The sequence below is a fragment of the Bactrocera neohumeralis genome, chromosome 5, assembly GCF_024586455.1.
Source record: "Bactrocera neohumeralis isolate Rockhampton chromosome 5, APGP_CSIRO_Bneo_wtdbg2-racon-allhic-juicebox.fasta_v2, whole genome shotgun sequence".
In the NCBI taxonomy this organism is placed as follows: Eukaryota; Metazoa; Arthropoda; class Insecta; order Diptera; family Tephritidae; genus Bactrocera; species Bactrocera neohumeralis.
In genome coordinates, this window is record NC_065922.1 from 49,161,803 (window position 1) to 49,187,728 (window position 25,926).

Genomic DNA, 25,926 nt, shown 5'->3' on the forward strand with positions numbered 1-25,926 from the left:
GTTTCGCACAGATTATAGTCATAGTTTAAAATATAAATTGAATTTACTTTTTTTGCCTACAGTACGTTTCTCAGTTAGTTTTAGGTGTTACAAACAGCCGCCAGCCAGGTCCTAGAAATATTTTTAACAAATTAGTGAGGTGACAGCGGGTAGTCTTGATCTCGCTTAGCGGTAAACCCTGGCTAAAATGGCAATTATTCACAAACGTGAATATTCCATCAGTCCACACATGCAAATATCACATACACTTTCACAAAAGAAACTTCCATCATAAAAAACAAAGAAGCAATACCATAGGTGGGAATACATGCATGAAAGTAGAGCAGTAAAAAGGTTTACTAACTTCACCTAGATTAGGATCTTATGCAAACTCAATATAATTCTTATTTTATTTAATAAGTAATGCGAAAAGGTTAATTTTGAAAGCATAGCAAAATACAATACAAGTAAATACATTACTGTAAAGCCGACTTTCTCCACTTGCTGTGATCTGATTGTTCTAAATTATGGCAAATAAATGAATAAAATGAACGCAACCACCAAATCTTTTATTTATTTGCGTTCGATTTGCCCTGAGAAAGTGCCTTAAAGGTACTTGAGCAACACTTCGATTTTGTTAATTAAAATGTGCAGAAAGTGGAACGAAGTGTATTTCAAAGTTTTTAATAGATTTAATCATATTTTGGTTTTAATCAAGGCACGTGACACTGAGGTGCTGAACTAATTCACAATGGACATAAAAAAGTTTATTTAGTTTTATGGCAAAAATTTCTCTTAGGTAAAATAAAAATATTTTATAGTTTAATACAAGTACTGATTGGCAGATAGTAAGTAAAAGTAAATAACTTTCGAAGTAGATTTGTATTAAATAAAGTTGTTGTTGATATTAATATGAGATTTACCGAAAGCTGGCGTAACTTGATTATTATTATAGCGCAATTACATATTTTGGGATGAAATCCACAAATCCAAGATTGGACTTCAATAGGGACTTTCAGGTGAGAATGCTTTCTTGACGAGAATGAGGAAGAAGTTTATTAGGGGAGAAGAATACTACGTCAATTTATACCGACGGGTTCAAAATGGACTGCGATGTAGGGACAGGATTATTCTTCGGGGAGCTTGATATATCTTTATCTTAACGTCTACATAACTCAACTAGTATCGTCCAAGCGGAAGTACTTGGCATAGAAAAGGCTTGTGAAAAATCGATTGTACAACTGCTGAGAGATAAAATAAATAAAGCAAGAACGGCTTTGAGCTCACTGGCAGGTCAACTCGACGACATAATTGGCGGTGGTTGGGGTGGCGCTGATTTGGGAACTATATGTTTTATACTTGCAACTCAAAGTCATTTTCTTCGCGGAGTGTCACTTATGTTGGAAATAATGTATAACTTTTAACTTTTGTGGGGGGAACTCTCCGTAGCATAGATCCAAGACTCATCGCCAGTAATAATATGTTTTATTTCAATCGTGCTTTCACTTTTCTTAGCCCCAAATGATCTTTCAAAATAGATATGGAAATGATCCTTCCGATATTCCAACGATGCCTCAAGCACCTACTCCTGTATCGCTCCTCTTTGAATAATTTGTACCAATCAAAATCACTTGCACGGGACAAACAATTATCACCGAAGGCCTTTTCAAACATTCTTAATATTTCGACACCAGAAAGTTGACTCCGCAAACAAAATGTAATTAAACTTCTTTGTTGACTCTCGTCGTAAAAATCGACGAGTTCATTTTATGTACTTCAGAAAGACAACCGTTTTAAACACTAATGATTATTTTGATATGACATTTGGCACAGATGCCACTGACAGTCCTATCAACCTAGACAATACATTTTCCCATAAAATTAATTTGAAAGTCTTACTATTTTTATTTTTAGCCCAGTTATTTATATTAAATAAATAAGTATATTTCGATATCATAATATTAGGTTGTCATATATCTCCCTTCCACCTTTTTGTCTTTTGAATTTCGCGGCTATGTATAAAGCGCTACAGAGCTCATATCTGGCAAAGGTCTTGACATAACCTACAAAACGACGCTATGCATGATTAGTTTGAATATTGCATTCAACAGTTATAGACGTGTAAACCTGGAGTTTACTAACGCCGAAATTCGCGCTTTTTTAAAGTTTTCCTTCATTAAAGGCAAATCCGCTAGAGAAACGTTCCGTGAGATTAATGGTGTTTTGGGCGATGGTACTCTATCACTTGGAACTGCGGAGGAATGGTTTTGACGATTCAGAGCGGGTAAAAACGACACCATGGATAAGCCAGCCGGCGGAAACCTGTGACGACGAATACCGATCAAATCATGGAAAACATCGAGTTGGACCGGCATGTGGCATCTCGTGAGATCGCCCAGAAGATGGGAGTTAGTCACCAAATCATTTTAAACCATCTGCAGAAGGCAAAAAACTTTGATGTTTGGATGCCGCATGGTTTGACGCAAAAAAATCTTCTGGACCGTATCAGCGCCTGCGATATGCTGCTGAAACGGAACGAACTCGACCTATTTTTAAAGCGGATGGTGACTGGCGACGAAAAATTGATCATATACGACAATATCAAGCGAAAACGGTCGTGGTCGAAGGCCGGTGAATCGTCCCAAACAGTGGCCAAGCCGGGATTGACGGCCAGGAAGGTTTTGCTGTGTGTTTGGTGGGATTGGAAGGGAATCATTCACTATGAGCTGCTCCCATATGGCCAGACGCTTAATTCTACCATCTACTGCGAACAACTGGACCGCTTGAAGCAGGCGATCGAACAGAAGCGCCCAGAATTAACCAACAGGAAGGATGTAGTGTTCTACCAGGTCAACGCTAGACCACACACTTCGTTGATGACTCGTCAGAAGCTACGGGAGCTCGGATGGGAGGTTTTATCGCATCCACCATATAGCCCGGACATAGCGCCAAGTGAATACCAAGTGTTCCTGTCCATGGCGAACGCCCTTGTTGGTATAAAGTTGAACTCAAAAGAGGCTTGTGAAAAGTGGCTGTCCGAGTTCTTCGCAAATAAGGAGGGGGGCTTCTACGAGGGGGATATTATGAAGTTGCCGCCTAGATGAAAACAGATTATCGAGCGAAACAGCGCATATTTAAACAAAATCCGATCACTGTAACACATTTTATAAAGCATTGAATAAAGAGCAAAAAAGCGGAAGAATTTGCAAAAATTTTAAAATATTTAGTAAAACTGAATAGCGCATAAAACTCTAATTTTAACATTTTTTAATGACAACGTCTGCAACAAATTTCAATGTTTTTTCGGAACAAATTAAAACATGTTTTTCGACACCTTAAAGCGATTTTACTTTCTAGCAAACCTAACACTCTCATGGTCATTAACGACAGCTTAACAGCAAATTTTTTTAATGGAGCCATACTCTTCAACGGTAGCTTGGAAAGTGAAAATTTCCATTTCAAAGCTGGGCGCAGAAACAGCAATGCGCTTACTATTAATAATTCTAAAACCATAGAAATAGATGACAAAGCGCGATTGTCATTAGTGATGAGTTCTTTCAGCTGAGCGTACAAATGTAGAGACCCACACACAGAACACACACACACAAATGCAGGGAAAGTATTGGCGTAAGAGGCGAAGTGAATTGCTTAGAAAGTGTGTGGAGCATTGCCAAAAAACAAGAGAAAGAAGCAAAGAACGGAAACAAAAGTAGCAGAAAACTTAAAGCCAAAGTCAAAGTTAGAGTTTAATGTTAAAGTGCGTGAACCCATGGCGTTGTGACGCTTTGGGCGTTTTACTTTTGTTATTATTGCTTGTGTGTAGCATATCAAATGTCTTTTTCTGTACTTTTTTTTGTTTTTAATAAATCTGTTGAGCGGGGTCTCTTTTTCACGCTGGTCAAGCTGTGACGGTCATCTTTGCCGCAAATTAACCCAAATACTTGGTAATGCTTCACATTTCAGCGCTTCAATGCGGAAAAATTAATGTTATTTATATGAATGTGTGAGTATTTATTGTCCGAATGTATGTGTGTGTGTGTTGGTAATGAGCGTGCGTCCGCTTGAAGATTGCTTTGATGGTAATCTGTTGTGGAAGCGGTAATGTGCCACTTCTTTAATGATTTCACCAATAGAACGCGCACATACACACACATAGTACTTATATGAAAAAATTAATCGTATATGAGTGAGTATAAATCAGCACAACAAAAAACGGTTTCACTCAACTTCACTGCTTAGCACAAATATTTACTGACGCACAGACGGCGAATTCCAAAGGCTTGCCAAACTATTTGATGGCCAGCAAGATTTTTCTCAATGCATAACACATCAAGCAAGCTAAAGCAAACAATCATTGCTTGCAAGCGACAACAAACATATGTGCTTGCAAAACAAAGCAAATACTATGTGCTTGCCGACGGCAACCAGCTACTGTAATAGAGCAAACATTAAAAAAGAATTTCATAATTAAGACGAGGCGAAAAATGAACGAAGCAGCTTCACACGCCAGTCAGCTGTCGGCACGGCGCCTCGACTTGCACTGCGAAACCAAGCAAACCAAAAAAAAAAAAAACTAGAAAAAAATTCACTTCAGTTGGAGCTCTTCAACGGAGCTTTAATACCCTGCACAGTTACATTCTTTTAAAGCACAAACGGGCACAAAAAGATCTTTAATTTCATTTTGAACGGTTCATATGTACATATGATGGCTATATGGCATAGTTGTCCGATTTCAACCGTTTCTTTGGAGATTGTAGCTTTACTTGTTATAACAAACCATGCAAAATTTCATGAAGATATCTTAGCAAATAGAAGATTTTTTCACACATGAACATGATTTTGGTATTTCAGATTATATGGCAGCTATATGCTGCAGTGATCCCATGTTGATGGTTGCGACGAATAAGCAGCTTTTTGAAGAAAAAAGAACGTGTGGAAAATTTCAGAACGTTATCTCAAAAACTGAGCTAGTACCTCGCGTAGTCCTTCACATATATGAAAACAAACAGACGCACAGACATACAAACATGGCTATATCGACTCAGATCGTCTCGCGGATAATTTATAAAAACATCTTATAGGCTCTCCGACGTTTCTTCTGACCGTCCCAAACCTTGTAGCAAACTTAATATTACTTTGATGGTATAAAAAAAACAAAACCCAAATAAACTCCAGCTATGCACCACTACATGCTCAAGCTTGATTAGGCCAATCGTTTTGTCATAAATTTTCGCAACGCCGAACTATACAACAATAGCGGTCTCGAGCAAAATACATCAAAAGCACTGCAAAAACAAACGCGCTTACACACAAAAGACTTAAGCAACAAACTTGCTGTATTTGTAACGCTCGCTGCGTAGAACGTGTAGAAGCATACATGGTTTGCTGTCTGCAGTTTTTCATTGTATTGAATTTATTAATTTTTTTCTTGCTGCAGTATTTTGGTATTGCCTAAAGCTAAGTTTTCATGTCTAGAATATTTAATTGGCACAGCAAACGTTTTTTCGCAAATTGTTATTAAAAATGTCTACAGAAACTCAGGTGTTTGTGCAGCAGTGAACGCAAGTGAACGCATGCAATAGCGCAATTTTCGAACATATGGCAAACAACGGCCGTCAGTCGTAGCTTTGGTGACCGGAAAATCAATAAATTATTAGGCTCGTGAAATTGGTAAAAAGGTAAGGTTTATAGTAATTATTAGCAAAAAATGCTATAATCTATTTAATATATAGTATAAGTAAAATTATTATACATAAATACAACTAATAGATCTTTCTAGAGTTAATCACTTAGTCAAGTTGCCTTTCGTACGAGTCCTCTCCAAAAAGACGATTCCAAGGACAGATTCCAAATGATAATATATTTTTTTTACAAAGTCAAATACCCGTTTAATGAAGTATGAAGGAGAGAAATTTGTGTTAGTTTTGGGTGCGTAATCAAATTTCTGGTCCCGAAACGTTCAAAATGTTGGAAAAGGCCTTCGATGATAAGTGTTTGTCGCGAGTAAGTGTTTTTGATTGGTAAAAATTATTAGAAAACGCTCGAGAATGCCTTGACGACGAAATACTTCCAGGACGACCATCAATATAAACTGATGATCAAAACGTCAATAAAATAACGGAATTGTCATGAAACGTATTATTACTGGCGAGAGTCTTGGATCTATGCTTACAAACCGGAAACAGACGATCAATCGGCCGAATACCGTGGCAAAGGTAAGCCGAAGCTGAAAAAACACATCTAAGCAGATCAAAAATTAAGGTTATATTGACAGTTTCGATTGTCGAGGTTTGGTGCACTCAAAATTCCTTCCGACCGACCAAACTGTTAAGAAGGAATACTATTTGAGTGTGATGAGTCATTTGCGCGAAGCTATTCGTAAAAAAAGGCCGGAATTATGGGCTGACAACTCTTGGTTTTTGCACCACGACAATGCACCGTCGCATACTGAATTGATTCTTCGTGAGTTCTTCGCCAAATTTTCAACCAATATCATACCACAAGCACCGTATTCGCCTGATTTAGCTCCAGGTGACTTCTGGCTACTTCAGCAAACTCAAACGACCAATCCGAGGAAAACGTTTTGAGTCAATTGAAGACATTTCGGAAATTCAAGGATTGAAAAAAACGTTGGCACAAAGTTATTGGGGCCAAAGGGGATTACTTTGAGAGTGACGACATAGATTTTGAAGAATAAGTTAAGAATTTTAAAATTATGAACAAAATCTTACTATTTTTTCTCATAGCGGTATAAAGTACTAACCAATTAGTTCCAAGCACCACTTTATTGAAATTTCGTTCACAGAAAAAGTACAAGGTAACGATTATTAAAGGAGATATAACTCCAGTACAAAATTAGTGTATCTTTTCTCTACCTAATTGAGAAGATACAAAGCTTTTATCAACGAAAAATAAAAGTAATTATTTTGGTGGTTGAAAGCTTTCAAAAGCAGGCACCGGAGTTTTGTTCTTCTAAAGCACCATAATTAATCATTTCCAGGAAGGAACACATGGCGTGAAATAAGTAAATTTTTGCTCATATATAAAACGTTTTGAAGCAGCCTTTCTAACTAAGTTACCTAAAGGTCTCAAAGATATATTAAACAAATTTATATAATACTTAAGCACGAACTGTAAACACGGAAGGTCTGACCATTATGGAGAAACTGGAAACGTAGACGACGAGCAAGGAGAAGCTAAGCAAACTTTGTTTAGGAGATAATATACATATCTCTAAATACGGAACACAATACGGGACAGACTTCAGAGACCCAGCATTGTATTGTTCAACCCCTTGAGATGTGTTTTCCTCAGAAAAGGACAAGCATTTATTTAAAGGAGTCTTAATCACATCCAAAAAGTGCACGTCTATGGATGCTTTTCTGCTTTTGGATTTGAGGTTTTGAGGTGCTTCATGGAAAACATACGTTCCGTTAAAATGATAAAATTGTATAAAAAGAGTTTACTGGGTAAAGAGATGAAATGCTTTACAACAACAAAAAAACTTTGGATACTGTAGGAAGGTCCAAAACATGGGTGCAGTGTCTGTACTTAAACAAAAAAAAAACATGTTCTTACTTTAGATTGGCGATCACAGTCACCAGAATCGTTGGGATTTCATGAAAGCTAAACTATCAAGAAAACATTTGGGTCTAGAAAAGATTTCATTCGGCTACTCCAACATGCCTGAAGGACGCTTCCTTTTTTATCAAAAGTGTCAGGCTATAATAGAGAGGGGAGATTGGAGGAAGTACTGAATAACGTTAGCCATAACGGAACAATGTATTTTTTATAATTACAACATTTTTCCCAATAATCAGCATGACGAGATGAGTCGATTTAGCAAAGTCCGATCTACTGCGAACATCAACAAAGCACGGATCCACTAACAAATACCAGAGAACATTCGAAACAATGGAATTCAAGGACTTACGAACCTGTTCCTTTCTGCTACAAAAGTGATGGTCGCCGTTTTTTGAGATTCACAAGGAGCGATCTACATCAACTACTTAGACAAGAGAAAAAGGTCACAAGGCTTTACTGAGACGCATTATTGGCTAATTCCACTCTGTATTGCGGAAAGAAGAGAAAAGAGAAATGATCTTACGCCATGGCAACACACCAGTTCACACCTTCGCTAACGTCACTGCCAAATTGGTCGAATTAGCTTACGAACTGATGAGAGTTGTGAGAAATAAATCGCAATTTTTCCAAAAACATTTTTCGGGCTACTTTCGTAACGGAGTTTGCAAACATTATCAAAGCATTTTTCGCCCTCATTTACACAATTTGTTATTTCCAAATTATGTAGTGTTAGCAGCATTCTTTCGCCATAGAATCTACCAACTCATTAGTCAGCGCTCAAGCGCTCGAGCTCGCCACAGCCAACACACATTCACTTCCCGCTTCCAAGCTCTGTTACCAACAATGTAACTAACGGTTTCAATAGCTGACAAAAAGTGGTGTAAAAAAATGTTAAGCAAAAAGATAAGAAATGCTTTCAAGCGTTGCCAATTGGCGTGCTAACGCTTCGAAATCTCTGCAATTCCCATTATATGCAGATACATACATACATGCATAGAGGGTACTACACACAAGTCACTTCTTTGGCTGTTCGTGCTGCCTCTATTTTACCGTTACACTTCACTGCTTTAGCTGTAAATTGTTTCCTCCACAACGGAAAGTGCAGAAAAGATGTTGTGTGTGTCTTTGTGTTTTACATTTTATTTTGCGGAAACTTTACACACCTCCCGCTCCATAAGCAATCAAGCGTCTTCAGACCTTGCGTGGGTAAAACTGGCGTCTTCGGCATTTTACGGGCCAATTTTGTTGTGTTATTCACACGAAACCACCAGCACAATTACGTGCATAAATGGGGAAAAGGCCTGCAGGGAAAAGTGCTGTGTTGTTGTGCTTCTTTTTCAGCACAATTTTTATTTAGATTATATAGAGATTTACATTTTAGGCATATAACTATCACTATATAATATATCGAAATAATCAAACAAAAACGAGTTAATATGTCGACTGTTTTTTATCTTTTTGAACGGAATGTTTTTTACAATAGATAAATATATCGAACCAAGAATTTGTTTCAAATTTTGTATTTCTAACCAAATTTCGTGTGCGAAATCATTACGAATATTGGAAAAGGCCTATTGTGATTCAGTTTTATCAAAAACACAAGCCTACGAGTGGTACAAGTCCTTCAAAGACGGTCGAGAGATCGTTGAAGACATTCCTCGTTCTGGACGACCTTCGACCTCTTCAACTGAAAATATTTAAAAAATGAAATATTTCTGGCACCATAGAAAATCGTCAGGAAAATGGTAGAGAGATGGCAAGAGAGCTTGACATCTCTCGCGAGTCCATTAAATGATATTGGTGCATATTTTGGATATGAAACGTGTTCTTGCTCCACTCGTCCCGCTAAAGCTGAATCGCTTTCAAAAAGAGTACCGTAAGCAGGTCTCTTCGGACATCCTTGATCGTGTGAATTCCCACACGATGAATTATGGATTTATGAGTTTGAAATGCAAACAAGTCAACAATCATCGGAATGGAGGGGAAATCAAAAATAACCACGCCAAAGCCGCTCAAAAATCAATGTGATATTCATTGTTTTTTCGATATTCGTGGTTTAGTGCATCAGAAATTTGTTCCGGAGGGACAGGAGATGGTCAATAAGGAGTTCTATTTGGCCGTATTGAGGCATTTGCGTGAGAACATCCGTCGAAAACGGCTGGAATTGTGGAAGAACAATTCATGGATTTTACACGATGATAATGCACCATCGCATCGAGCTACGATTGTGACCGAATTTAAAACCAAAAACGCAGTGAATACCATCGATTAACCAACGTATTCACCAAATTTAGCTCCGTGTGATTGTTTTTGTTCCCCAAACTGAAATTTCCGCTCCATGGAATCGGTTTTAAGTCCATCAAAGAGATAAAACAAAATACGCTGAAGAAACTGAAGGCCATTATTTACAGTTAATTTTTCTCGAATAACACACTAACTGTGATTTACTTAATTATGAATATGCGGAAATATTTGCAAAAACAATAATTGCATAAGCAATTACTTTAGTGCGTTCAGTGCGTAACTATTTGGTGGTTTATGAGTTCGAATTTCAGCCAGAAGGAAATTGAAAAAGCGCTAACTTCGGATGCGGAAACTAGAACTGGTGCATTTCTTTTGGCATAGAAGAATATAAAAAGATCTTTATCAAAGGCAGCTATGTGCTAGAGTGCTCCGTTCTGAATAATTTGCTCGAAAATGTTTACATTGTCTTGGGCAATAATTATGGCAAATTCTTGTCAAATAAAGAAATTTTCGTACATGGATTTGGGTTTGATAGGTCAATTTGCATGGCAGCTGTGTACTATAGTGGTCCTAATAAGTGAGCAACTTTTTGGGGAGAGAAGGGCGTCTGCAAAATTCTAGATGTATATCGAATACTGAGGGACTAGTTCGCGTATACACGGGCTAACAGACAGACAGACAAGCGAACATGGCTGAACCATTTCAGCTCGTCACGTTGATCATTTATACATATACAGCGTCTACCAATAGAGATGAAGTGATTTTTACAACTATTTTGAACCCGCTATGTTTGTTTACGGATTTGTGCAAAATTTTGTCAGTGAGTTCAGTAAGGTTTGCCATTTCATCATCAATTATGTACATTGCTTGAATATTACTTTGGTTTATTACGAAAATTCAAGTTCTCGAAAAAAAACGTTGAAAAACCGTTCATCAAAAGGCATATTCTCAGATGAGACCTTTTTCTGGTTTAAAACCGTTTTCTTTGGTTCAAATTCTATTTGAGTCTAATATTGTATTATTTAATTCGAGAATCAACATCTTCATGGACAGCCAAGCAGCAATCAAGGCAGTAACCGCGTATCGCATATCGGCCGTAAGTGTCTTGAGAAGCAAGATAGCAGTGGAAAGTGTCGCCAGAAGTAAGCAACTTCACTTCTGCTGAGGCCACAAAGGCAGCGGGGGGCAATGAAATAGTACACGAGATTTCCAAGAATAGTGTACGGCTAACACCCGAAAACATGATCAACATTGGGAATTATTCTACACGACGATCTGGACAGAAGCATGGTAAAAGACTATCAAAACCCGGTGGAACGAGCTATCTGGATGCAAAACTGCAAAATCCATGTGCAAAATAGTAGATCACAAGTACACAAAATTCCTATTGGCACTCAATAGAAGAGACTGTAGAAACATGATGGCAATTAAAACTGATCACTGTCTGGTGGCGACACACGCCCGCAGAATGGTGCTAATAGATCGAGAAGACTGCAGGAAATGTCTAAAGCAAGGCACTAGGGAAACAATGAGCATCTCTTGTGCACTTGTCCCACATTGGCAAGACTACGCTACAAGTTTCTGGGGTCCCCACAGAGTCTGTTGAAATTCGCGTCAAGCACAGGCATCCTAGGGGATGACTACTCCTCATATACCCAGTAACTAAACTTCACCTGGTATCGCAAATGACCAAAACTGGTCTATGCGTGGCTCATTGGTCTACCAGATTAACCGAACTTTATTCACATATATATTTTTTTAACATTTTTCTTTGGACAAGGGATAATAACGGTAATTTTTAATTTCAGTTATGGGTTTCCACAATCTTTTTGTTGCCTTAGTTATACAGATTAGGTCATCACTTATGCCAATAGAGATTTATTTTTACAGTGAACTGGCCCAACACATAACTCGTTGTTCATCAAGAGAGGTTGCGTGGATTTCAAATGAATTTACAGCACTCAAAATTTTGCAGTATCTGCTATTGATTATTGCAATATTATTTATTAGGAGTTTATCATGCGCAATATGCAGAGATTATAGAACTTCAAAAGCGGAAACCTCAGAATCCAACTATTTTACGATCATCACGTACTAATATTATAAAAAATTACAAATATCTATATAAATATCCTCCTGTAACAAGATGCATATGTAACCTTCCCGCTTACACAAATTAAAGCGACTATAACTGATCTGCAAAATGTATACATTTGCACATACATCTGAACTTATTTAGCGCTTATGACGAACAATTTCTGCTGGTGAATATTTTACAATGAAAATTCTGACAGTTAACCTAAATTCTCCATTCACTATCTGGCAACCATATAATCAAAACAAGATAACAATGTAGTAAGCCCTTAAAGTTTATAAACGTTATTTCCACACTCTTCAGTTGTATAAGTTTTATTATTCGGCATTTATCACATCTGCATTTGTCGTTTTAATGCATTTGCAAAGTTCTTCAGCAGCGAAGTGGGAATTAGGTTGACGGCGTACATTTGCTGCATAAATAATTTGTAGGTCTCAAAGCTAAGCTGTGACCAAACATTGCAAGCGAAAGCCTTTCTGTTTGACTTTATTTATATTAAATTTTATTTGTCAAAGTTTCAGTACTTTTCTTTAATAAATTTCAGAAACAAAATTTGTTGCATACAAATACAAACTTCTGATATTATAAAGGTGCTATAATTTATGCTCAAGCACCTCTATTCGATTAAAAAGCATTTTATATCTTGTCAAAAATAGTTTTTATGCAGAAATCTCTTCTAATTTGTATAATAATAAAGCCAAATTAAAAAAAAAAATATTACGAAAAAAATTTAAACCGCATATCTAAACTAAAAAACAAAAAATATAAAAAAATGTAAGACTTTCAGAAAGTACTTTACTTGCATTGTGTGATCGCCGTTGCAAGCAATTGCGAAAGTTTCCATTCAGCTGCCAGTTCTGACAGTTTCATTATTTAGAAGTTGCATTAAAATTCATTACTAATTCCACTTGTACTTATCATTATGCCGACATTGTAACTACACGCTCCATATAGTACTCATGTATCTACCATAGAACGCCTTCAGTCACGCAGCTTGTCATTTGAATAAAGTTTTATGAATTCTGCGCACGTTTTGTGTGTCACTGAACTTTAAGTGAAACAGGAGGCTTTCCTATAACCAAGTAAGATCTTGATGAACGCTTTCAGTATGCACTCGTTGGACTACAAATTCTTATGCATTAGTGTAGTGAAGCATTTATATAGATAAAGATTGCTAACAAAAGTGCTTCTTGTTAACTTTAGTTTAGGTTAGAAGTGTTTTACTTGTAATCTATACAACTGTTAGATGGTTGTGAACATGAGTTTATGCTCGAGATGATAAGTTCGATAATCGCTTTTGTAACAAAAAATTACTTAGAAAGCATGGTTGATTGTTTAGTTGAAAATGGAGGCGTTGAGAACTCTCTCCACCGTTAGCCTTTACTATTTTGATAAAAATGTGAATTGACGCGCTTAAATCTAAATAAATATGTTCTAACAATAGACCATACGCAATTGCAGCCAATTACATATACTTGCTGGGCTGCATTTTTTTTAACGAGTAGAGCGCCTATGAATCTTCTCAGGACATAAATGTTCATCTAACGTAATTGAAATGAGCATAGTCCTAAAGACTTGCAATAAGAAAATAAAGATAAAATAGAGAGTGAGAGATGACAAGATATCAGGAAAAGCTGAGGAATCCAAAAATATATAGCAAATACACGAACTTGCGGCCAGCTTTTCAACCTCTAGCAAAAATTTTTTGAGAAGTTAGAAAAAATTTTTCTATTTTATGCATACCTTCTATTACCTATCGACTACGCGTAGCCATTTGAAACACAGCACTGACAGACCAACACGAACAAAAGAAGTTATGAATATAATATATTCCCACTATTGTATCATACTACAAGTATGTTTACACAGTGAAGAGTAGTTGTTAGGCTTTCTACATCTGCATTTTATTTCAACAGCTCAGAAAACTCCGAGGAGATGATGAGAAAGGGTTAACCAAATAGAGTTACGTGTCACGGTGTTAATTTTGTTCAGTATCGTTCGGCATTTTATCATGGAAAGACTGACGCCTGAACAACGTCAACAACAAATCGTTCAACTTTATTACGAAAACTTACGTTCTGTAAAAAATGTGTTTCGCGCGCCTCCTTCAACTTATGGTCAACAATATCGGCCTACTGAACGTACTGTTCGCCTATCGCCAACCTACCCATGTTGAGACCCATTCATTATTGTATAATATTCGACCGAACAGACCACTTCCAGCATGCAGTGAAGAAAATATAGCAGCCGCAGCTGAGAACGAAGACGGTGGAGAGTCGATTCTGCGCCGTTCGCAGCAATTTAGACTGACGAGTAGAACAACTTGGCGCATTTTACGTCGAGATCTTAAATTGAAAGCATACAAAATACAGCTTGTGCAAAAGCAGAAGCCGCACAACCTTCACAAGCGACATCGCTTCGCTCTCCTAAAAATCTCAGAGCAGATCCGACGTTTTCGAGCCAAATTTTGTTCAGCGATGAGGTCCATTTCTGATTTAACGGGTATGTAAACATGTAAAATTGTCAAATTTGGAACGAAGAGCTACCTGAGGAGATTCAAGAGCTACCATTTTATCAAGAAAAAACTATTATCGCGATAACCGCCTATTTGATGCCTGAAATTGAAACTTGTAGACTCGGCGACATTTTGGCTTCAACAAGACAGCGCCACTTCCCAAACATCGCATCAATCAATGGATTTATTGAAAGAACACTTCGGTGAGCAGTTAACTTCACATTTCGGGCCGCTCGATTGCCCACCAAGATCGTATGATACCGTTAGACTTTTTCCTGTGGGGATTTGTAAAGTCTAAAGTATATGTGGACAACCACGCTTCGATTTACACCTTAGAGAAAACATCACACGTGTTATTCGCCAGTTACCAGTCGGAGTGATCGAACAAGTCATCAAAAATTGGCCTCAATGGATAGATCATCTAAGGCATAGCCGCGGAACACATTTGAAAGAGTTAATTTTCAAAAAATAAATGAAAAAAATGTTTTTTCGAATGATAATAAACATTCCTCATTAAATTTCAAGTTTCTGTATTTTTTCTTTAAAAAAGTAGAAAACCTCAAAATGGATCATCCATATCGAAAGACGAGAACTTTCACTTTCAATTTAGTGGTAAACCTTCCACTGTCCTTACAGATTATAGTCTACAAATCGATTCATTCGAGCAATCGCAAAGGCTACGCAATATTTCTTCTGCAGTTACTGAAAACAAAAAATGAACAAGCGACTTCATACAGAATAGTATTTTATAAAAGCAATAATATTAATTAAATTCAGATAAACTTTTGCTCCATAACATAGAAATATTCTCATGAAAATTCAAACTATATTGAAAATTGATAATTAGAATTTTTCCCACCAAATCGCGTCCAATAAATAACAGAATTTGGAGCACAGCGACATTAACACAAACATTGTATTGCGATCAAATCAATTGAAGGACATATCAACCAGTTATACAAAGTTGAAAGTGTTTCAAGGTGGCACAGCAGCCATAAAACAAAGTTCGTAAATATGGCAACAACAAAAACGGCAATAAAACATAAATTAAAAATATAAATTAATGCATCTGCATGTCGCTGCATTGTCCACATGCTCCAACCAACGAAGGCGACAGCAAAAAGCTGCTTAGTAGCGCTGCAATGCTTACAGGCTCACAAACCAGTATGTAATCTATATATATATGTATGTATGTGTGTGTGAGTTTCAGAAATTCTTTCGAATTACAGACATAGGTACATTTGTGCACGGCGCAAGCGCATTAAAAGCAATGAACACGCATTCAAACTCAAGTGCAAACCAAAACATGAAAATGAGTTAAGTCGGACGAAAAAAAAATTAATAAAAAGTAAAAATGAGCAGCCGTGAATTGTAAAGCAGCAACTGGTGCAAGTTAAGTGATGCTTCATGGTCAAGTGTGTTGCATGGACGCACGAACGGAACGGTTGCTGATGGCCAGCATGTTTTTTTCCAGATCATTATTATCTCTATGAATGTGTTTATATATATGTATATATTCAGCATTGCTAATGTAAATTTCTGCATGTGGTATTGAATTAAAATTTCCATAAAAACATATGAAGACTTCACAAAAGTTCCACTTTCAATTCGAGACCGAACTCGGAGACCGTGACATTAAAAATATTGATTTTTTTTATTAAATTCAATATGCTATTAAAATAATTAAATTAAAACTAAAACGTTAATTTTTAGCTATACATTTTTTTTAATTCTAAGTTTAATATTTATTTTTTAACAATTTAATTTTTTTTAAATTGAAAATTAAATTTTTAAATAGTCAAAAGGAAAACCTTTTGTTCTTAGACAGTAGAAAAGACTATAAAAAACAATTTGATTTCCCTTAAATTTTAGTGGTTGGCAACGCGTTGGCAAAAGCCGACAAAATTTATTTCACTCTTATCTAACTCAACAGCCATTTTCAATGGGCACAATTTCTCTACAAAAATTTGAGTTCTTGTATTGCAATACTTCAGCAATTGTTGCCTACATTTCGGCGCTTTGATTAAAAAAATATCGACAGCAAGTAAACGCAAGGAAAATAACTCTATAAGGTCTACATACTACCTATCGAAAATAACATGCGTTCAAAATTGGTTGCGATTCCGTACGTAGAATTCATTCAAAATTATAAGAAAAAGTTCAGACGCCTCTATGTAGGCAATAACATTTAACTGAGTGTTATCTAAAATAAAATGCGAAAGTCCATCACCCGTTCGAAATAGCGTAAAAAAAATTTATTTCTCGAATATTTTTTAAGGAAATAGTTGGGCACAAATGTAAGGTTTTCAATTTCTTACCAAAATCTAAGGCTACTCTTTACGTCAAAACAACAGCATTAGAAATGAAAACGGATGCACAGTTTATCGGTAAGATTCATTGATTTTCATAATGAAAGAGCCTACACACTCGTAACTGCTCACAGATAAGTTCAAATATCTCAAATTCTGGGTTTTTTATGAAAAGGTTAAGCATGCGAGCTTCAAAAGATGAAGATACAGCAAGTGCAAAAGATTGAGGTTTGCATTCGTTCGTACTTAATCAGAACGTACCCATATTTTATTTTAGTCAAAGACTGTCAGCGCGGAAACATTCCTCGAAATTATTTGGGTAGCTTTTTCTACCACTACAACAACAGCGAAATTAAATAATTATTCAAATGACTCCCATAAATTATTTATAACTTTTTTGAAAGAACGAATTATTTTACAACGTTTATCAAAAATTTTAATAGCGTTCGGGTTGTATTAAATAGTCGGATTTTTTGTATTCTGTGTTATTATAACGGATGTTTTTTTTAGAGGATTGGCTTTCAATGAAGCAGTACTTTTTTCGCAGTTGGTCTCTTTGACAGCTGTTACTTGATTTATACTCAACTGGCTTTGCCCTCGTTGTTACCCACGGTTTACCTTATTAGAGAAAACAAATTGTATATTAATAGTAAACATAATGACTATTTACATTTTCAAAAGCAAAATAATTTAAAGGTGAGCATCGGAAAGATCAATTTACAAAATTTGAAAACTGAACCGGAGAGTTAATTATGCGTATATATGTAATTATTTTTTCACGGGTCGTAGAGAGGTAGAAATCATTTTATTGAACCACATCCCGGTAAACAACATTGTGGGACTAATTGTTTTCTGCGTAAATAAAAAGATTTCTTGTCCTCGACACATTCGAGCAACCCACGTCGAATTATCCGTGGAAGAAGCAAGGGGTGCCCAGGTGGGTGACGGCTACTTTTAGAGTTTTTCCTTGACTTTTATTTGGGTTTTTTTCTGGGTATCAATACCATCTTTGCTTTGGCTGCTCAAGTAAAAATGGTGGCCTGGACGATGTGCCGTCTTAGCTCTGTGATACGTAACCTAGTGTCATTACACAATCTGGGCGCGTCCAGGTCATGCATTAGTATGACAAGCACACGAACGAAATTAATTATTAATTATTTGACTGGGGTATGTACATATGTACCTACTTAAAGAAATAACAAAGTATATTAAAAAAAAATTACGAACTAAAAGCGACAATCCACGTGGCCCCGACTACACGACGAAACGACGGACCGATTTTCCCATAGAAATAAGATATGTTCTCGCAGTAAAACTTTTACTGGCATTAATCCAAGGCATCAGCTAACTCCAAGCCAAATTTTATTAAAATTCCTTTAGTCGATTAGTCGTGAAGAAGGAACAAACGTACACACTCACAAACTTTCGATTTTGTATTAGTTGTTTGATTTGGTTTGCTGTTTCATAATTAACAGAGTTACTCCGGAATAACGTTTGCAAATCGAACAAATTTAATACCAAAATAATGACAGTGTTCGCCGGAGGCATTCCGCGCTGCGTCCAATATTCAGTCGACATAATCGTCTAACAGAGTCGGTAATTCGAGTTCAGTTGAAAGTGTTTCTCAGCGATAAAGCTCAATTCTGATTGAATGGGTCCGTTAATAAACCAAGTTATCGCATTTGGAGTAATGATAATACACAAGCCATAGTTAAGACGCTTGCAGACTTCAAAAACAACTATTTGGCATGCTCTATGGGCAGAGGGAATCATTGGTCCACATTTCTTCAAAAACAAAACCGGCCATAATATTACAGTCAACAGAGAACGCTATGATTACTGACTTTCTCGTGACTGAATTTGAGCTTGAACAAGATGGCGCTGCATGCCAAATAGCCAATGAATCAAGAAATTTATTGAAGGCAACTTCTGGTGAATGAATTATCTTGCATCGTGGCCCTGTGCCGCGGCTTCCAAGATCGTGCTGATTATATGAAGTCCTTTGTCTACGTAAATATGTCCGAGACGATTGAGAATAGAAGGGGTGCGATATTGCTAACTTACGGCCCCAATTACTGCAAAAAGTGGTTGGGCATCTAGAATTCATTCGAGCCAGTCGCGAGGGTCACTTACCCGAAATTATTATATATAGTGGCAAACCCATATTTTTATAGTAAAGCTAAATTCATGACCATAGTACCAAATTATAAGCGTTTGAAAGCCACATGTCTAAAAAAAACACCCTTTTCTTAGAATTTAATTATTACCAAATTTAACATGCATCTGAGTATTTATACTTACTTTAAGTTGCGATCTAATGCCTTTGCTTAGACCTTGATTCTCGACTATTGTGATTACACTAATTTTAGTTATTAACCACAAATAATAATGCTTCCCCTTCGCTTTCGTTTATATGTGTATGTGTTTTAGTCATATCTCAATCGGTCGCTAGAGGTATTTCCGGTAAAAATCAATTTAAACGAAGTGTGCCTCCACAGTATATAATATTGTGTTTATTATATACATAAATAACACAGACATTCAACCATGCATTGCACACGCCATATAACCGTGTTTGTGGCACATACACATGCACACACGCATATTAACAGATTTATTTAGTTGCAAGTGCGGCGTTTGCTTCCTCTTTACCCAGTTTTATAGTCGAATTATTTAACACTTTTCCATAATTGGCAAGTCCCTGGCATTGGCTTGTCGTTTTTCTTTTATTAGTAATATGGATTTAGATATATACTAAACTATATAAATACTAACACATGCTCAATCGCAAATAATGTATAATTGTTGTATTCAAGTGTGCAGAAAATTATAATAAAAATTTTAAATTGTTTATTCAGCGGCTTAAGCTTTAAAGCGAAGAGCAGAATTGTATTATTAGTGACTTAATTTAATATAAATGTTTATATATGTTTGTGTGTATATAGTTAAGTTATGTAAGTGGAATGGTGTGAGACAGTCACTGGTTTACTTTGAAGGTAACTTAAAGTTTTTCTGTGGTGGTTTTATGACTAACCGCTGATAAGTGGAATATTTAAATGATTCTTTTTAAAATAAGCAATAAATCAGATTAAATATCGACAAGAAAACTAAAAAAGTCATCGTCGGCTGCATCGAAGCTATTATTGTACCATTGTTTTAAATATCTTGTCTAGTAAAAAAATTTAGCATACAAATACTAGATTTTAATGTGCCTGTTTGTATGATAGCGATATCCGAAAGTGATCTGGTATCGACGGTTCCGACAAAGGAGTCGCTCCTTGAGGAGAAAATTGCGTGTAAAAATTTCAGATCGATCAGATCAGATAGACTGACGGAAATTGCTAAATCGACTGAGGTCGTCAAGCTGATCATTTATATATATAACGGTGAAGAACTGAAGCCGTTCCCAAGCGACATCGCTTCGCTCTATGGGCTCTTGAAAAGTTTCAAGAAGATTTTTGAGCCGAATTTTGTTAACGATGAGACCCATTTCTGGCTTAATGAGTTATGTAAACAAGCAAAATTTCAGCATTTGGGACGAAGAGCAACCGGAAGAGATTGAAGAGTTGCCATTTCATCCAGAAAAAATAACGGTTTGATGTGGTTTGTGGGCTGGTGGAATTATCGATCGCATCGGTGAGCAGATAATTTCATGTTTCTGGGCCGGTCGATGAGCACCAAGTTTTATAGTCGAGTAGCATTCGCCATTGAAAATGAAGTTTCTTTGTTTTTTCTTTAAAAAAGTAGGCAACCTCGAAATGGTCACCCGTTAAATTCCAAAGTAATCCGATATCGCGAGTTCCGACAAAGGCGATCGATATCTCAAAAACTGAGGGACTAGATTGCGTATAAAGACTGGCAGACAGGCAGACGGAAATGTTTAATCGCTCAGCTCGTCATACTGATCATTATAATACTTTATAGAGTCTCCAACGTTACCTTCTGGGGTTTACAAACTTCGTGGCAAACTTCAGGGTATAATAAAAATAAGTAATAAAGAAAAATACCGAAGAAACCAGACTTTTGAAAAAACGTTTTTGTTTCGAATATTACTTAGAACAAAAATCGAGTCCATTTAGTTATTTTGAAATATTTCATATGTGATATATATGTACATGTATATGGGCAATGCAAAGCTCAGTGGATGTATAAATACATAACTCGAATATTTTTGCTGGAATAGATGTATCCTGGTATATAGCCTTAGTAAATCGAACAAGCTACTGACAAGCGAAGAACCTTGCCAAAAGGAATTTTATAAAGAATTAAAGAAGAGGAAGCGAAGGGCGTTTAAACAAAAAGAGTTATTTATACTACTTGAAAATGTTAACTACTAATCATCTCGATTACACCTTAACAGTGCAGATGCGTCCAAAAATATCCGAAATGATAGTCACAGTAGGCCAAAATACATAATGAACTTAAGTTGTTTAAATATATTAAGAAATTCATGAAACAACACCACACTCTGTTAGTTTTATTTTTTTGCCTTTTATTTCTTTTTCTTAAATGTTTGTTGAAGTTCAAAGATGATTTTTACGGCGAGAAAAATTCGAATAATTTCCGGGAAACCCCTAAAAACAGCCCTTTTCTTTTCCCCACATAAACGTTACAATAAAAATGAATGTTTGGTTGTTAGTAAAACTTAGAGAACGGTTGAACCAATCTTGAAATTGAAAGGTTGTTTGTTGTGGATCGGGAAAGGTTTAGAAACAGAATACCTTATGCGTTTATGGAGGAGAAGTCGGACAATTCCAAAAAGTAACATTTTCCATACACATTTTTTCAATATTGTGATTTGTAAATTATTTGAATTGTTCAATTTTGATCGCTTGCTTTTTTATTCCGGCTATCCAAAGGAAAAATTATTTAAAATTATTCAGTGAAAACTTTATGTATGTGTGTTTCACACAATGTGAACAATTGCATATTGAAATTTGTTACGAAGCCACTAAGAGGTCGCGTTAATATTGGTCGGCGTTCTTTTTGCCATCAACGTATGGCAGCCCAAGAAAAGGCAAGAAGTACTCCCAAAATGCGATGACATACGTGCGGAATTATGGATCGCGGTCAATCAGCTAAGCTTTATCTTGAAGCAACCTATGGTATATATGGTGCTGTTAGATGCTGAATGTATTCTGTAGAGTAGCAAAAAAAATGTTTGCCGCACGCACACATTCTTCTTTGGATGCGGATGGTGATTACACCAGATCAAATTGATGAAATCACTTCAGCGGAAATTCATGATTCAGAGATAGATCCAGAATTATACGAAGCGGTGAAAACCAATATGGTTCATGGACCTTACAAACCTTACAATTCCACTTAGGTTTGTATGTTTGACAATAAATGCACGAAACACTACTCATGTGCTTTTCTTTCGGAAACGGAAATGGGAAATGATGGATATTCACTGTATCGGCGTCGCTCACCAGACGACAATGGCAGAACATTAAGCATTTAGAGGCGTGAATATCGACGTTAACAACACATCGAAGCTGACAACACATGGATCGTACCATATTCACCACTTTTGTCTAATTCACATTCAAAACTCATGTCAATGTTGAATATTGCAGATTGGTGAAATCGATCAAATACGTTTGCAAGTACGTCTCCAAAGAAAGCAACATAGCGGTTATTGTCCTTGAACGATATGAGATCAGCAGTATCGAATGGGCGTGAACTGCAATAAGGCGCTTTGTGGGATATTTACTTTTGCAATTCATGAAAGTTTTCCGACTGTTGTGCGTCTCGCGGTTCCAAATTGCGTTTCACAGTTGGATCTGTCATTATTTCGTTTCACAATCTTCATGCGCCGAAACTGTGCAATGGAACCCGACTGATTATGACGCAGTTATCGAATACAAGGGACAGCCATTTCAGTTCAAACGTATTCAATTTCCAGGGAAAATTGGCTTTGCGTTGACAATCAACAGGACACAAGGAAATCGGGAAATGCTATGTTTTTCACACGGCCAGATATATGTGGCGTGTTGACGAGTTGGAAACCCATCTTCTGTATATTTACGCACCAGAACAGAAATCAAAAAATTATGTTTATTAAGTTGCGCTACATTAAAAAAATGTAGAAAAATCGAAAATAAATCATATTCGACACAATATAATTTCAACTTTTTTTCATTTCAAAACACATAATTTCACGCAGGACAACGGCTGCGGGTCACCTAGTATATAATAAAAATGGAATTTTTCTTGCATTTTTACAAAACCAAAATTTTTACATTTTTTAAGGAATATATTTTGAATGTTAAACACTCACTTTGATGTCACACAGAAAGAAAAAAATCAAATTTTTGGCATACAATTTTTTTATTTTAATATTACAATTTCTGTATTTCTGAATTTGTGACTTTTAACAAACTTTAATATGGCGAAAAATAGCTCGAAGATTTGTTTCAGGATAACAGAATTGGATAAGTAATTTCATTGCATCAAATTTTTTTAGGCTTAAAAAATTTATGGAATTTTTGAGGTACTTTTGAGTTTTATTTGGTGAACTGTTAATTGATTCAAGTCCCATTCAACCTTCTTCATTAAAAAAAAAATCTTCTTTTTACAAAAAAAAAATTATTTCGCAAAAATTTCAAAAACAAATATAAAGATAAATAAAATAAATTGCTGAACAAATAATTGCATAGCACTAAAGTCAAATATAGTTATGCATAACATACCTACATGCATACATATGTACGTATGCACGTATAAACCAAACTTGTAATTGGTGACAGAAATGTTTGTGCAAAAAACTGAAAAAGAAATATGTAAATAAAACCAAAAGCATGGCAGTAAATCGAAGTAACACACAGCGAGCTGTATTTGATGACTTAGCAAAATTCGAAGGAAATATGTGTGTAAACAAATGAATTGCAGGGCATAAGCACACAAGCAGGCCCAATGAAAAGCTTCTACACACTTATAACACTGGCCTATTGTGCACATATGTATGTGTGTATGCATGTAGTAAGATGGCTTGAAGGTTTTCTCCTTAATAACGGTAGTGTTGGTTTTTACAAACTTAAAGACTTTTTTACTTCAATCGATGTTTTTTGTTAACTTATTTTCATTGTTTACATTTCATATTATAGGTAAAGTGTGAAAAATCTGTGAAATAAATAAAAATTACACAACTTGTTTATAAAATGTGCAGAAGGACAAGAGCGCTGATATATTAGGGTGACACAGTGTTACCACTGACTTTTTTCAATGGATGTGCAGAAAAATGTTTTAACTAGGTCAGTGGGGAAGCAAAAGTGGTTAAATAAAAATATTCCGCCATATTAAAATAAAACAAAAAACATTTTAACAATATTTAAATTTATTTTATTACAAAAATCTTTTCTGTTTTAATTAGCGTTTTGCTTTTAGTTTAATTATTAATTTTTTTTATTAACCAATTTAGTATATTTTAGATTTTTTGCTATTGTTTCTAACTAAGTAATAAAGATTTTTGCAATATATCTACTGGCTCTATAGCAGGCAAATTCTGTTGTGCCGATTTTAGGCGCTTTATTTTAGCAAACACTGATACATCACTTTGTGCAACTTTACTTTATTTTTAATACTCTATTTTGTCACACAGCGTTTTTACTACGTCCAATTTGTACTCACCTTATAGACAACAAGCGCCTAACTGCTGAATAGAGCCACAGTACCTTGACCGATGTACAGGCAAACAAATCTACGCGCATTAATCAACAACTTATTTATGTATATACAAACATACATATTGTAAGTACGTATGTGTATATGTATGTTTGCTGCAAAACGAACGTGAAAGTCGTCTGCAAATTTTTGGACACCAAAATTCTTGTTCACATCAAAAGAAATCTCACAAAAACTTAAATTCACTTGTGCAATGAATTTTGAAACATAATGAACTTGAATAGATTTTGCTTAAGTTTAGCAACGATGGTGGATGGGTATTTCTTAATCAACTTTTTCTCATCATCATTTCAATTTCAATTCAGTGAACGCAACAAATGAAAACAATATAAAATAAGCAAACTTAAAAATTTTGCAACAAAATTTTGTCATTACTCTTTATCACCTTTTCATTCGTTTCGAAGCTTTCGTTGTTTCCCCGTTTTTTACCCACTGCGACACACCGGTTGAACACTCGCGATTTTAATGCAACGTTAACGAGACCGCGTTATACAAAGTGCAGCGCGCGAACTGTTAAAGTAGACGGACCGAACGCTTTGGCTTTTGTTTGGCAACTATTTGTTTGAGCTGCATAAAACTTATGGAAAACTATACAAGTAGTTTAAGAGTGTACATCGCCTTTTGTTAAAGCTTATTTTATGCTCTTTTAAAACTTTTTTATTTTTTAATTGGAGATTTTCTCTGTATTTTCTCTCTTCGGTGTTTTTCATACCATAAAGTTTATAAATTACGGCTGAATATTGTTTGAAGTTCGTCGCCCAAGTCTTTTATTTACACCAGCAGCTTGTATGCAATATGTACGTACATATGCATACATACTAATGCGCACTGAGTTTTCCATCTTCACAGTATTGAAAGAATACTTGTAAGAATGTAAGCTTCCTTCAAGTTATTTAGAATTATGGTTAGGCTATGGACAACTGCCAAAATTCCATAAACAAAACTTTTGTATTTTGCATTAAATATCTGATTATACGTTAACCGTTACTCTGCTGTAGCTTTCTTAAAGGTCACAAAATCTGCCAGTTATATCAATTTGTTGTTGCCAAATTGTAAATTTTTACTGCTTTAGCAATGCAGCTAGTTTGCAATTATGATTTTCTGAACACCAATAAGTATTATTTATTATCAATTTTTATTTAGTATCAACAACGTACGAAGATTCCTCAAATAATTTGCTGCGTACTTAACGCTTCCGACATAGTTTTGTACACATATGAATGTAGTTCTAGTTTCGAACATACTCATTTTTTTACGCGATAATACAATAAAACGCTTATGTATAATAAAAAAAAATCACTTTCACAAATAAAATCAAATTAGTACTTGTATTTAAACTGCTGCGAAAAATCAGCTGTTGCAGAAAAAAATCGGCAGGTTGCCGTATTGGGTGAAATGTGCCTTAAATTTAATTTAATATACATTTTATAATTAATTTTACACGATTTCCTATTTAAAAATTATACGCAGTATATTTCCTATTATTATTTTTTTGAATTTAAAAAATTCAGTAA

The 25,926-nt window shown here is 35.7% G+C and overlaps 1 protein-coding gene across 2 annotated transcripts in view; it reads right to left on the reverse strand.

Moving 5' to 3' along the window:
* Positions 1-25,712, reverse strand: part of LOC126760516 (uncharacterized) — a 60,997-nt gene extending 35,285 nt beyond the window's left edge. The window contains exon 1 of one of the 2 annotated variants that reach the window (XM_050476206.1): positions 24,798-25,712. The gene's annotated coding sequence lies outside the window, so the exon portion shown is untranslated. Of the gene's footprint in view, positions 1-24,358; positions 24,547-24,797 lie in introns of those variants that run through there. The other variant, XM_050476208.1, reaches the window with a different exon arrangement.
* Between the last annotated feature and the right edge of the window lie 214 nt (positions 25,713-25,926).